This window comes from Aedes albopictus, chromosome 1 (assembly GCF_035046485.1).
Source record: "Aedes albopictus strain Foshan chromosome 1, AalbF5, whole genome shotgun sequence".
NCBI classification, from domain to species: domain Eukaryota; kingdom Metazoa; phylum Arthropoda; class Insecta; order Diptera; family Culicidae; genus Aedes; species Aedes albopictus.
Window position 1 is genome coordinate 260,208,667 of NC_085136.1, and position 14,131 is coordinate 260,222,797.

A 14,131-nucleotide genomic window follows, 5' to 3' on the forward strand; every position below is an offset into this window, starting at 1 on the left:
TCACATCAACTTTTTCACATTATAATTGCAAATATCAAGCAAAAATTAACAAAACTTGCAGCGACCAAATCAACAGCGACCACTCGAATACAGTGCTGCCAAGCCTCCTGTCAAATTCCTGGATAAAAAGAACCGAAAAACAAAAAGTACTATTATAAGATAGACTAAAAATCAATACCTTTCGTTTATTGAAGTATGTATTTATATTTAAAAAATATAAATAGAATGGTGTTTGTATGTCACGATTTAGGTGAGATCTATATATATATAAATGCAGTGGCATACGTGGGACCGCGCATAACTTGCGACCGGATGGTCCAATTTGGGTCGTCTAAGTTTTGTTCAGTTAGTTTTCACCCAAGGAAGGTTTATGAGGCAAAAAACATGGCAAAATTGAGAGTTTTTGAAAATCGGGTCTTCATACAGTTTGAACAGGGACTTGGGCTTGGCTAGGGACTTGAAACGTCAAAAAACGCAGTAGGCAAGACAAAGTTTGCCGGGGACAGCTAGTCTATATATATAAAAATGAGTTTGAAGTCCCTTTGAGGCAACAAAACTCACGAACGGATGAACTTATCAGCATGGCTCTTGCACGGTTCGATTCGTATTCGTGGTGGGTGTGTTTATATGTAGAAAAAGTTACGAAAATCAACTAGAAAAGTAAAGAAAATGATTAAGTTCTGATTTTGCAAGAGCTGGGAAGGAAATCAACACGATCGAAATGAAACCAATCTAGAGTGCGGGGATGTTATGAGCTCAACAGTTGTCAAACCACCACAGCTTGGCAAGACGACGTTTGCCGGGACAGCTAGTTTTCTATAAAACTGAATGTAAAAACACAGTAGGCAGGCAGTATGAAGTTTGCCAGGACAGGACAGCAAGTTTGAAAATTTTAGCCACCAAATTGGCCCAGTTACTCCCACGTGTGTCAATCCGGGGGTGTGAGATGTGCAAGAGGACACAAATATGCAAATGAGGCCAATCGATTGGTGGGCTTTATTGTCACGCCGCGTCCGGATTGGAATTTCCCGATTACCATCGGCCGGCATCGAACGAAAGCAATCACTGACTGTTCCCTTTCCGATTACGTCCTGTTTTATCGCATTTGTTTTTCCCAATCCATAAACATAAACCAAATAGTAACGAACGACAAACAACACCCGATCCCCGAACAGAAGCGCGCCACGTCGGGACGGATTAATTAAACGTCAGGAATTATTGATGGGTCAGTTCACGTGCTGTTTGTATGTGTCCGAACCACGAATATTTATAAATACCTACTTGCGTGTCTGTTCCGGTGGTCCATCACCTACCGACCGGGGCGTTCCGCAAATTCTTTTTTTCAATAACCGGTATTTATGGCATTTGTTGTAAATTAGACTGGAATGTATGGCAAAAGCACTCGCGTCGCGGTCAGAAGGGGGTCGTAAAGTTCGATTGGATTTTGTTTTTTTTTTTTTGACCGGATGTCAATTTGCGTTCCAGGAATGGAAAACTGTCAAGGGTTACTGCGATAACAAACAGATGAAGCTCATATTTTTCAATCCAGTTTGTCATCGTTCAGCACTGTGCATCAAGTGAGTCGCACAAATTCGTTATTGGCTGTTATTGGTACAGTCCTAGACCGCTGTTACGAGGGTTGCCGTCTTCCCGTTGATTACCAAGCACAAGGAATCCAGGAAGAAATCCTTGGGTAAATGCCTGAAGAAACCCCAGGAACAATTCCTAAAGGAATACCTGGAGAAATTTCTGGAGGAATCCTTGAACAAATTCCTAAACAAATCCCTGGAGGAATAATTCCTGAAGGAATCCCTGGAGAAATTTCAGAACAAATTCTTGGACGGATTTCTGAACGAACTCTTGGAGGAGTTCCTGAAGGAAATCCTGGAGCAATTCCTGAAGGAATCCTTGGAGAAACTTCTGAAGGAATCCCTGGAGGAATTTCTAAAGAAATACCTGGAAGAATTCCTGAAGGAATTACTAGTAGAATCCCTGGAAGAATTCCTGGAGGAATCCCTGGAGGAATCCCTGGATGAAATCCTGGATGAATTCCTGGAGGAATCCCTGGAGAAATTCCTGAAGAAATCCCTGAACGAATCTCAGGAGGAATCCCTAAAGGAATTCCTGAAGGAATCCCTGGAGAAATTCCTGAAGGAATCCCTGGAGGAATCCCTAGAAGAATTCTCGGAGGAATCCCTGGAGGAAGTCCTGGAGGAATCCCTGGAGGAATTCCTGGAGAAATCCCTGGAGGAATTCCTGGAGGAATTCCTGGAGAAATCCCTGGAGGAATTCCTGGAGGAATCCCTGGAGGAAGTCCTGGAGGATACCCTGAGGAATTCCTGGAGGAATCCCTGGAGGAATTCCTGGAGGAATTCAGGGAGGAATCCCTGGAGGTATTCCTGGAGGAATTTTGGGGGGAATCCCTGGAGGAATTTCTGAAGTAAATCCTGGATGAATCCCTGTACGAATCCCTGGATTAATCCCTAAAGGAATTCCTGAAGGAATCCATGGAGAAATTCATGAAGGAATCCCTGGAGGAATCGCTGGAGGAATTCCTGTAGGAATCCCTGGAGGAATTCCTGAAGAAATCCCTGGATGAATTCCTGGAGGGATTCCTGGAAGAATTCCTAAAGGAATCCCTGGAGGAATATTTGAACGAATTACTGTAGGAATTCTTGGAAAAAAACTGTGAGGAATCCTTGAATGAATTCCTGGAAGAATCGTTGGAGGAAATGCAGGAGAAATCCCTGGAGAATTTTCTGACGGAATTAAAGAATTCCTGAAAAAAATTCTGGAGAATTTCTTTAGGGAATTCCTTGAGGAATTCCTAGAGGAATTTCTGGACGCATTCCTGTAGGAATTCTTGGAGGAAATATGTGAGGAATTGTAGAGATGTGTCTACACTGGTTGGTGGTTTGAATAACAATGATTACACAAGTTTACAAAATAAAACGAAAGTCGTGAACTTCTGTCAACGACCAAAATTTTTGGAGCACAATTTAGTGCTGATTTCGAAACCGACCTTCAAAAAATTTTAAGTAGAACAGTTTTTGAGTTTTAGCTCAATATTGAGTTTTGCAATTTTTCAAAATAAGTAATTTACTAAAATTCAAATATATTACAAAACAAAACACCAATTTTAAATCTTTTTCCATAAATTAAAAGCTGAATACAATACCATTAGATCATCTGAATACAGGTTTGGCGTCATATTGATGAAATTCAAGATATTGGCGAGTTTTAGGGACGATCTTCTTTAATTTTAGCGAAATTCACAAAATTTTTTGAAGAAATATATTTTTTTCAATAAGAAAAAAACAACTTAAAAATTCTCTCTCGACGTTTATTTGACATATCATATGTAGGCAAGTTACAGTAAAATTTTTAGCTCAATCGGAGCATTGATTACGGAGAATGAGATGTTTGAAGTGAGCAACTTTGCTTAAAAATAGAACAAAAATCGATTTCAAATCATCAACCTTGTATGGAAAGTCGAAAAAATTCCCGCCCTACTGTAATTTTTTTCTTTCGCGTTTTCGAACTCAGGGCATGATTCTACACCAAAAATGATCATCAGCTTACCGAGTTCAAAAATGCTGTAAACTAGTGTTATTTATTTAGGAGCAACGTCATACTCTGAATAACAAATTGCTACGATCCTACATCCCTCCCTTGTTTTATACTCGCAATGATCCTACTACGTCCTGGAATAGTTCGTATATCCCTTTGTACCCAATCTACGCATGGTGATGCAAGTCACTTGAATATGATATCCCAAGATCCGATGCTAACGCTAAATAAGATATCCGTCATGAACCCTGGTAGGATGTTGGCGTCAATATAACACAGACAAGTACGCTGATCATCCACTACGCCATCGTGGTGCGGAAATCATATTTGATCTGAAAGAAGAGGCACGTGAGTTATTGTTGTGAACATAAGAGTGAAATTAAGAAAGAGTTCTTTTGATGATACTATAATTCCACCTGGTTGCTTCGAAGCTTTATTTCTCCATTTCTTAAATCATTTTCTAATCACGTGCGCCTTGATAGCTAAAGCCTCTTCATTGCTTTCACTTATTGCTCCATTTTTTTCTTCATGATATTTGAACTCTAAAATATATAACAGTTATTTTGATTAACTACATTACAAGGAACCTGGATCTTTTACCGGGAAATTCTCAATATCGTTTATAAGCCAAGCAATAGTGTGCTATCAATTCCATTTCAGGGTTGATCTTTGAGCAAGCCTTTGAGAATTTTCCTGAGGTTCGTCTTTGTAGCATCGCCCTGCAAGAGTTGCCTGAGTTCCGCTCATATCAGAAGATCGCCTCTAGACTTTTCTATATAACTTGAGGATCGCCTCCAAGTTATACCTGAGGATCGCCTCCAGGGTTTAATTTTTACAAGAGGATCGCCTCTTGGTTACACCTGAGGATCGCCTCTAGGATTTTGTCATAACCAGAGGATCGCCTCTAGGTCACACCTAAGGATCGCCTCTAGGATTTTGTCATAACCAGAGGATCGTCTCTAGGTTACACCTAAGGATCGCCTCTAGGATTTTGTCATAACCAGAGGATCGCCTCTAAGTTACACCTGAGAATCGCCTTCAGGATTTTCACAACCAGAGGATCGCCTCTGATTGTACCTAAGGATCGCCTCTAGGATTTTTATAACCAGAGGATCGCCTCTTGGTTACACCTGAGGATCGCCTCTAGGATTTTGTCATAACCAGAGGATCGCCTCTAGGTTACACCTGAGGATCGCCTCCAGGTGGTTCAACATTCTATCATTCTAATTCCAGGCTCTGCCTTAATCTAATTGATCGCCTTAGTTTCTTAGACTTCTCCTTGCAACCCGAGGATCACTAACGGATACCAACCATATAGGTATTTAAAGGTTATATCAATAATTTTTTTTATCTTCAATATCAAATTTACTTGATTTATGAATCTGACTACTATCCTTCTTGAAATGTTCGTTACAGTCGATCCCAAGAATCACCTGTCTCACAATAACTGAGGGCCATTACGATGTTATCCGATCGTTAATGAGAGCCATCTATATTAGATATTCGTAAATGTATAGAAATAAGTATACTGCACCTGTACATCCCTTAGCACATCCTCCACATCCACATCTACATCCTCTGTTATGTGTTATCAGTGGCACATAGCGTGCGTATTTTTTTTTTTTATTATATGAACACTGTCACAGATGCTAATCAAGAACTTTGTCTTTAAAAAAATATCTTTTTCATTCATCATAGAAGAACACTGGCCGGGAATTAGATATCAGGTTTTAAAAACCGTAATCGTAGCTTTATACTGGAAATAACTGTATTTCACTTCCATAAGTTCCAAATCCTGAACTATTGATTTTTTAATTTTTTTTTCTATCAGTCAACTAATGATTTTACTGTTTGTTTTCTCATTGTTACCTTTAGTTTATTATGTGCAAATTGAGCTTAGTAAGCCGTGAATCAAACGTGTTATTTAATTAATGGCATGCATCTGCCATGTGTCATGTATATTTGGATATTCACTATTTCCTACAAAACTAATTTAATTTTTATTATTCTAAATAGGTATTTCAACATTCATCATACAGATGAATTCAATTGGTAAATTGTAAATTGTTCATAGTGTAATTCCTGATGAATATAATATCATGTTAGATCTTTCTGGCCTACGTTGCCTTTTTTAATATATTCCTTCATGCAAACATTATTATTTAGTTTTTTCCTGTAGTAATGTGATTCTCAGCCTAAAGCTAATTCATATTGAAACCCTCGGTTAGGAATGACATTCGATCGCATGTCTTCAGCGAGAACACCCCAGGTCTGCTCTACAATTTCAATACCGTCAAACGGGGTTACTTGCAACAGCGGTGTAACTTGCAACACGATGACATACACTAAATGTGAAGCATTTTCTAATAATAATGAAAACTAGTATGCCCTACTATTTTGGTTATAGAGTTTATGTGTATCAAAAATTGATTTAGTATAAAAATTAGCTTTTTTTCTTTGTTTATGGTTTAGCTACACTGTTAAAACGGATTGCTCATTTTATGCCATAAAAACAAGTATGAAAATCGTGCTTGACATCTACCTTATGGTAAGTGCGATAAGTCTGATGACCTTGCTTGCAGTTAGGGTACCTAATAGTAAGCTTAGCTAAACAATAAAAGTTTGATAAACTTATCGACTAAGTAATGCAAAAAATCATTATTATATTCGACAACCTCTGTGGGGTAACTTGCAACAGTTGAATTTGACGAAACCTTCTATTATTTATCTTCATTTCACGATATATTTGACAGAAATAACCGAAATGGATCATTTATTGATTACGTAACGCGGTTATTTTCAAATGACAATTCATTTTTTACATTTTGTTGCACGTGACCTTCAAATATTGTTAGGAAATACCACATTATGAAGTTTCATTAATGTTTCATCATGTTAAAAGTTCAATTTTTGTTCATGAACGCTGTAAAGCAATCACCAACATCAATTCTCAATGGATGGAGTAAATTATTTCAGTTTAATACCCAAATTAGCGAGTTTGGCATTTACAAAGTAGAATTGGTGTGTTTCAATCATGTTAATTTAGCTGAAATTGCCAAACACCAATTCAAACTGAAAACTACTTGAATATGACTCACTCTAACTTTTCAAGAAATGACAATAATCATTGTTGACATTTTGTAATGAGTGCTAAGTTACGAGAATCATATATATATTTTGTGTTTGAGAGACGTGAGACCTGTTGCTAAACGATATACGCTCGCTTGCAATAACTATCAATCCTTTCATGAAAAATTATATGTCAACTGGTTAGTGTACATCTTTTCATGGTATGTTTCATGCATAACATCAAAAAATTTACAATGCGACTATATACTAGAATTTTAGTGCTGTTTAATGATAGCTAACTTGACTTCATGTCCTATGTTGCAAGTTACCCCACAGATGGGGAAACTTGCAACAAGCATGTATTTCGCACCTCCTAATTAGGTGGCAGCGTATTTTGGTAAACCAAGTGCTGCATAGTATTCTACTCGGGGTAATTAGCGTACACGATGCTTTACATGATGTTTCGAATGTTTAGATTTTCAATGATATTGCTTCAAAGTCGAAAAGTGTTGCAAGTTACCCCATTTGACGGTATGTAACTGTGTCCATGTTTTCCTCACTGCATTGATCTTTAACCATTATTGTATATCCGAGACTGACATTAAATAAAAAATTGCATTTTTCTCTCTGTCCACGAATGTCGCAACTTTTCCGCGATTAGTGCGCTGTATTCTTGATTACAAGGAGATAGATGCACATTACTTCCAAAAAGATTCAAAATACGTCGTGAGTTGGATTATGTCGCGACTCAGTTGTGCGACGTCCGGTTTGGTGGTGGTGCGACAATATTTCCAATAAAGCAGAGCGATTGACCAACCGCCAAATAGGAAATTAACCCCAAGCTCGTGTATTTACTGACACCACAGTCTTTCGTTCCCTACAAATTGCATGAGTGCAGTTCATTCTTATCTCTGTCTCAATTTTCACCGAAACCTAATTCTTATACAGAATGAAATGTTTTGCAATATAATATCAGATTGAAAATCCACTCTGCCAGTTAGACATTTCCCAAAGACAATAATTTAGTTTGTGATTGGTTACACTATCACATTGGTTTCTTGTGTGAGTGTAGCTGATCTGAGGCTTTAGGACATTTGGTCGAATGACATTTGGTCGAATGACGTTTGGTCGAATGACATTTGGTCGAAAGTACGTTTGGTCGAAAGGACATTTGGTCGAATGGACATTTGGTCGAAACCCATTTTGTGGAAGAAGAAGCATATGACATTTAGTCGAATGGTCAATTCGTCGAATGGACATTTGGTCGAAAGGCGCTAACCGATGAAAAGAGATTTAAGTGGAAAAAAATATTCTAGATTTGAGTATCTGAATTTATTTGTTACTGAACTTATTTAGTTGAAAGTATGTTTGGACGAAAAATATGTTTTCACCGAAAAAAATCAACAAATCTCGAAACATAAAATTCAACGGTGACGAAAAACCCCACAAAGAATAGACGTTGGGTTGTATAGCAATTTAATCATGTTAATAATATCAAACATTAAACAGCAAATATTTCATTCAAGGGTGTTTATTATTAAGGTAACTTGTTTTGCAATGTAGTTTTCGATGGCATTGGTGAAGTAGTTGATTTTCCATCGAAGATTTCTCCTTATCTTTAATATTGGCTCTTCTTCCAAGTTTCATAATTTCACTGCGTTTTTGTGTAGCACATACTGGCTTTTCCATCAAAGGTTTCTCCTTCTTTTCAACATATGCTGTTCTTTCAAATTTGTTATTTGTGCTGACAGTGGACATATGGTTGTGATTTTTTTTATTGATGATTTTTCCTTAATTTGAACATAGGCTATTCTTTCAAGTTTCGTATTTGTACTATGTTTAAATGTTATGGCTGCTGTCTTTTTCTCATGTATTTTTCCTTCTTTGAAACATAGGCTATTCTTTCACGTTTATTAACCCTCCTAGGATGTTCGATTTTTCGCACCACGATGGCGTAATGTACGTTCAGCGTGCCTGTTTGGATCATATTGACCCCAACATCGTTTTCCTGTACGCTGTACAAACTGCTGAATGTTTCATAAGATTTTTTTCCTTTTGAACACAAGCTGTTCTTCATTAGCTGATGCCTTTTTTTTTAGATATTTTTCCTTCTTTCAAACATAGGCTGGTCTTTCAAGTTTACTCATTTCATTGCGTCATGTATCAACTGCTGATATTTTCATCAGTGGTTATACCTTCTGGGGTTTTGTTCAAGTTTCCTGATTTTATGTAGGGTAAGTGTACCAATTATGGCTATAGTACCAATCATTCGCCATAGTTGATTTTCACCCTTTAACGATATATATCAACAATGAAAAAAATTGTGAACAACAGATCACGTTCACAAAAGATGGTTGCACTCATTTAAAGTCCACATTTTGCTCAAATTATGATAGAAATAAATCATTTTCCTTAAAATGTCGGCTTCCTTGCACCCTTTTTCGCCATAGTGTACCAATTATGGCTAATCCCATAAGAAATGCATGCAAATAGTGCGAAAAGGAACCGAAGTTAAAAAATGTAGCCATAACTGGTACAGGGTTCCTATCATTGGCACACGCTGTAATAAATACTAAAAGTAGTTTGGGCTCCGTTTTTATATTTTTCCTGTAAAGTATGGAAACTAAACTATCTTTTAACATATTGGTGACATTCGTTGGTCTTCTCGTTATTTTTGTACGAATAGTTTTCCTTAAGTAGTGCCATAATTGGTACAGGCACCCTACTATGTTCATATGTTGAAGATGCAGATTTTTCATCTGATATTTTTCCTTCTTTTAAACATAGGCTGTTCTTCCATGTAGTGTTGCACTTGAACTGAACACGAGTCGAAAATATTTAATATAAATGCTTTCAATGTTTTGATTGAAACGCAGTAGAAATTTAACTTGCGTGTCAGAGCTCAAGACCGCCCGTTCAGATACCGATTCAGCTCCGAACTCATATGTGCTTACTCTATCGATATGTTATGCGAATAAACTGGTCCGGTCACCCGGAGTTTCAGAAAATCCGTCAATACATTGTGGGGTTGAGAGGGGATGAGGTGTGAGAAAATGTTATTGATAGCCATGACTTTTTGACTGATGACAAGACTGATTGGTTTATTGATTTATGATCTTTGATGGTTATTGTAGCTGACATGCCGAACATATTCCTGAAAATCCGGATTTTCCGAAAACCACGGCAATCAGACCGGTTCACTCGGATAAGCTCCCAATAAAACACAAGTTTCTGAATCGAATCCCAAAATTATTCAAATCTTTGAAAAATGGCAGATATATAACCATTTCAGTTTTGAGGATACCAGGGTATCATGCGTTCCAACTTCCAACTGAAGAATTTTCAAATATGTCTGATCGCAGCGTGCCGAGTTTAAACTTGAACGCGTCACTTTTTTCATGTTATCCTATTATGGTAGTATCATGCACTGCAGGCAAGTATCATCATTCGGGTATCGCTAGGTGTATTTTCGGACATTCTCACGTACGAAGTAAATAGGTACTGCTGATTTGCATTGCTCTAGCAGCGAATGCCACAAGCCGCAGAGCAATATTGTTGGTAACGAGATGATAGTTTTCCAATGACAGGTTCAACAAAAGTTTTTTTTCCGTTGATCTGCGAATAGTAGCCCCATTAACGTCGGCATTCTGCAGTTCACGAGCCAGGTGCGCAAGACGTGTGGGTTGAATTGAAGTTCTCACGTTCCAAGATTTGATTTTCCAATCGTTATCCGTAAATCGTTGCCTGGTCTGTTGCCGTTAAATCAATCCGTTTTCTCTAGTTTTGCATTTTTTCTGGTAGGTGACGGTTTAAAACAGGCTTCCTTACCGGGGCTGCTCTGCCTACATGGCGCTCAAGGGGCTACCACCTTGGGTACGCACCTCCCTATTGAGTATTCGGAACGTACCTACTCAAGCTGAAGTCGGAAATACAACAGTGCGCGGACTGCCCTACCTGCTAAGCACATAACTCTTATCTAGCGGTTTTTGTCATCGGCTGGTCTAGTGTCTTTTCATCAATTAGTGCCTTTCGACCAAATGTCCATTCGACCAAACGTCCGTTCGACCAAATGTACTTTCGACCAAATGTCATTCGACCAAACGTCATTCGACCAAATGTCATTCGACGAAATGTCATAGATTCCTGATCTGACGATACTGGAGTGGAAACTGTGGGCGGTCAATCAAGCTCAAACTACAAATATTAAAATTAATGTTTCTCTACCAAAGTACATTTTCAATAATTTTTTTGCATTCTATACTCAGCAATCCTTTTGCATATTTGTCATGCTTCCTTAATACAAAACAAGCTAATGTAATTTAGCGTTCTACATAAGTAGATTGTTTTCATCAAGAAAACCCCATAAGGTACGCATAATAATTGGTTTCATAAATCAAAGTATAATGGATAGTCTGAAATTACGTGGAAGATTTTGTAAAGTGTGAATGAACTAGGGTAGTTATCTTACTGATTTTTTTTCCTGTAATGCCTCATCAAGGACGAAAAATAAAAGATTTCAATGACTTACCGTCTGAATATGGAGATGATATAAACGTTATCCCTTTGGCTATTTCAAGTACCGTCATCTGATCATTGCATATTGTTATGATCGTATTTAGTCGACCTTTAGCTGAAGATCATCGAATGGTCTATCCGGCCCTACTTTCATGTTCGTTCAGCAAACTTCTTCAGAATGTTCCGTCGTACAATACTTCTTTGGTGTCCAGGCTGTTCAATCCGAGCTCGTATTCTTGTTTCCTCTCCTTATTCCATGGCTTCCTTCATTCTCCTTGTGATCTGATCAAAGGTTTCCGGAATACTTAATCCTTTCGATTGAGCGTTGGGGTGTTACGCATTTTACTCCTCGTCGCCAAATGTAGAGATGTGTCTACACTGGTTGGTGGTTTGAATAACAATGATTATTTATTTAGGAGCAACGTCATACTCTGAATAACAGATTGCTACGATCCTACAGGAATTCCTGGAGGAATCTCTGGAGGAATCCCTGGAGGAATTCCTGGAAAAATCCCTGGGGGAATTCCTGCAGAAAGCAGGAGCAATTCGTGTAGGAATTCCTGGAGGAATCCCAGGAGGAATCCAGGAAAAAGCCCTGAAATAATTCCTGGAGGAATCTCTAGAGGAATTCCAGGAGGAATCTCTGGAGGAATTCCTGGAGGAATTTCTGGCGAAATCCGTGTAGGAATTCCTCTAGGAATCCTTGAAGGAAATCTGTGAGGAATCCCTGAATAATATTCCTGGAGAAATCCCTGGAGGAATTCCAGGGGAAATCTCTGGAGAATATCCTGAAGGGATTCCTGGAGAATTTCCTGAGGGAATTCCTAGGAGAACTCCTGAGGGAATTCCTGGAGGAATCAATGAAGGAACTCCTGGAGGAATCCCTGGAGGAATTCCTGGAGGTATCCCTGGAGGAATCTCTGGAGGAACTCCTGGAGGAATCCCTGAAGGAATCCCTGGAGAAATTTCTGAAGGAATCCCTGGAGGAATTCCTAGAGGAGTCTCAGTAGGAATCCCTGGTGGAATTCCTGGAAAATCCCTGGGAGAATTCCTGCTGAAATCCCCGGAGGAATCCCTGGAGGAATCCCTGGAAGAATTCCTGGAGGAAACATTGGAGGAATTCCTTGAGGAATCCCTGGATGAATTGCTGCAGGAATACCTGGAGGAATTCCTGGCGGAATTCCTGGAGGAACCCCTGGAGCAATTCCTGTAGGAATTCCTGTAGTAATTCCTAGAGGAATTCCTGTAGTAATTCCTAGAGGAATTGCTGTAGGAATTCCTAGAGGAATTCCTGCAGGAATCCATGGAGGAATTCCTGCAGGAATCCCTGGAGGAATCCCTGGAGGAATTCCAGGAGGAATTCCTGAAGAAATCCTTGGATGAATTCTTGGAGGGATTTCAGTAGGGATCCCTGGAGGAATTCCTGGAGGAATCCTTGGAGGAATTTCTGAACGAATTACTGTAGGAATCCTTGGAGGAAATCAGTGAGGAATCCCTGGATGAATTCCAGGAAGAATCTCTGGAGGAATTACAGGAGACATCGCTGGAGAATTTCCTGACGGAATTTCTTGAGGGATTGCTGAAATAAATTCTGGAGAATTTCTTTGGGGAATTCCTTGAGGAATTCCTGGAGGAATTTCTGGATGAGTTCCTGTAGGAATCCTTGGAGGAAATATGTGAGGAATTCCTGGAGGAATCCCTGGAAGAACCCCTGAAGGAATATCTGGAGGAATCCCTGGAAGAAATCCTGGAAAATCCCTGGGGGAATTCCTGCAGAAATCCCCGGAGGAATTCTTGAAGGAATCCCTAAAAGAATGCCTGGAGGAAACCCTGGAGGAATTCCATGAGGAATCCCTGGAAGAATTGCTGCAGAAATCCCTGGAGGAATTCCTGGAAAAATCCCTGGAAGGATCTCTGGAGGAATTCCTGGAGGAATCTCTGGAGACTTTCCTGAGGGAATTCCTGGAGATTTTCCTGAAGGAAATTCCTGGAGGGTTTCCTGAAGGAATTTCTGGAGGAATCAATGGAGGAATCCCTGGAGGAATTGCTGCAGGAATCCCTCGAGGAATTGCTTCAGGAATCCATGGAGGAAATCCTGGTGGTATCCCTGGAGGAATTCCTGAAGGAATCTCTGCATGAAATCCTGAAAGAATTCCTGGAAGAATTCCTGGAGAAATTTTTAGAAGAACTCCTGGAGGAATTTCCGGTTGAATTCCTGTAAGATTCCTTGGAGGAAATCTGTGAGGACTCTCTGAAGGAATCCCTGGATGGATTCCTGGAAGAATCGCTGGAGGAATTCCTGAATAAATTTCTGGACGAGTTCCTGTAGAAATACTTGGAGGAAATTTGTGAGTAATTCCTGGAGGAATCCCTGAATGAATTGCAACAGGACTCCCTGGAGGAATTGCTGCATGAATCCTTGGAGGAATTTTTGGAGGTATCCCTGGAGGAATTCCTGACGGAATTCCTGGAGAAACCCCTGGATCAATTCCTGGAAAAATCCATGGAAAAATCCCTGGAGGAATTCCTGGAGCAATCTCTGGAGGAATTCCTAGAGGAACACCTGGAGAAATTTCTAAAGGAATCCTTGGAGAAATTTGTGAAGGAATCCCGGAAGGAATATCTCTAGGAATCCCTGGAGGAATTGCTGCAGGAATCCCAGGAGGAATTCCTGGAGGAATCTCTGGAGGAATTCCTGGAGGAATTTCTGGATGTTGAGGGAAGAATTAGCAGAAATTAAAATTCCCTAATAAAAAGAAATTAAAAAAAGGAATTTCTGGACGAATCCCTGTAGGCATCCTTGGAGGAAATCTGTGAGGAATCCCTGGAGAAATTCCTGAAGGTAACCCTGGGAGAATCCCTGAAGGAATCCTTGGAGAAATTCGTGAAGGAATCCAGGAAGGAATTCCTGGAGGAATTCTTGGGGGAATTCCTAGTGGAATTCCTGGAAGAATCCCTGGAGGAATTCCAGGAGGAA

At 39.5% G+C, this 14,131-nt stretch overlaps 1 protein-coding gene across 9 annotated transcripts in view; it reads right to left on the reverse strand.

The window, feature by feature from the left end:
* Positions 1-1,492, reverse strand: part of LOC115259828 (uncharacterized) — a 115,857-nt gene extending 114,365 nt beyond the window's left edge. For all 9 annotated transcript variants that reach the window (XR_009996495.1, XM_062846690.1, XM_062846684.1 and 6 more), the window contains exon 1: positions 1,282-1,492. The gene's annotated coding sequence lies outside the window, so the exon portion shown is untranslated. The remainder of the gene's footprint in view (positions 1-1,281) is intronic.
* Between the last annotated feature and the right edge of the window lie 12,639 nt (positions 1,493-14,131).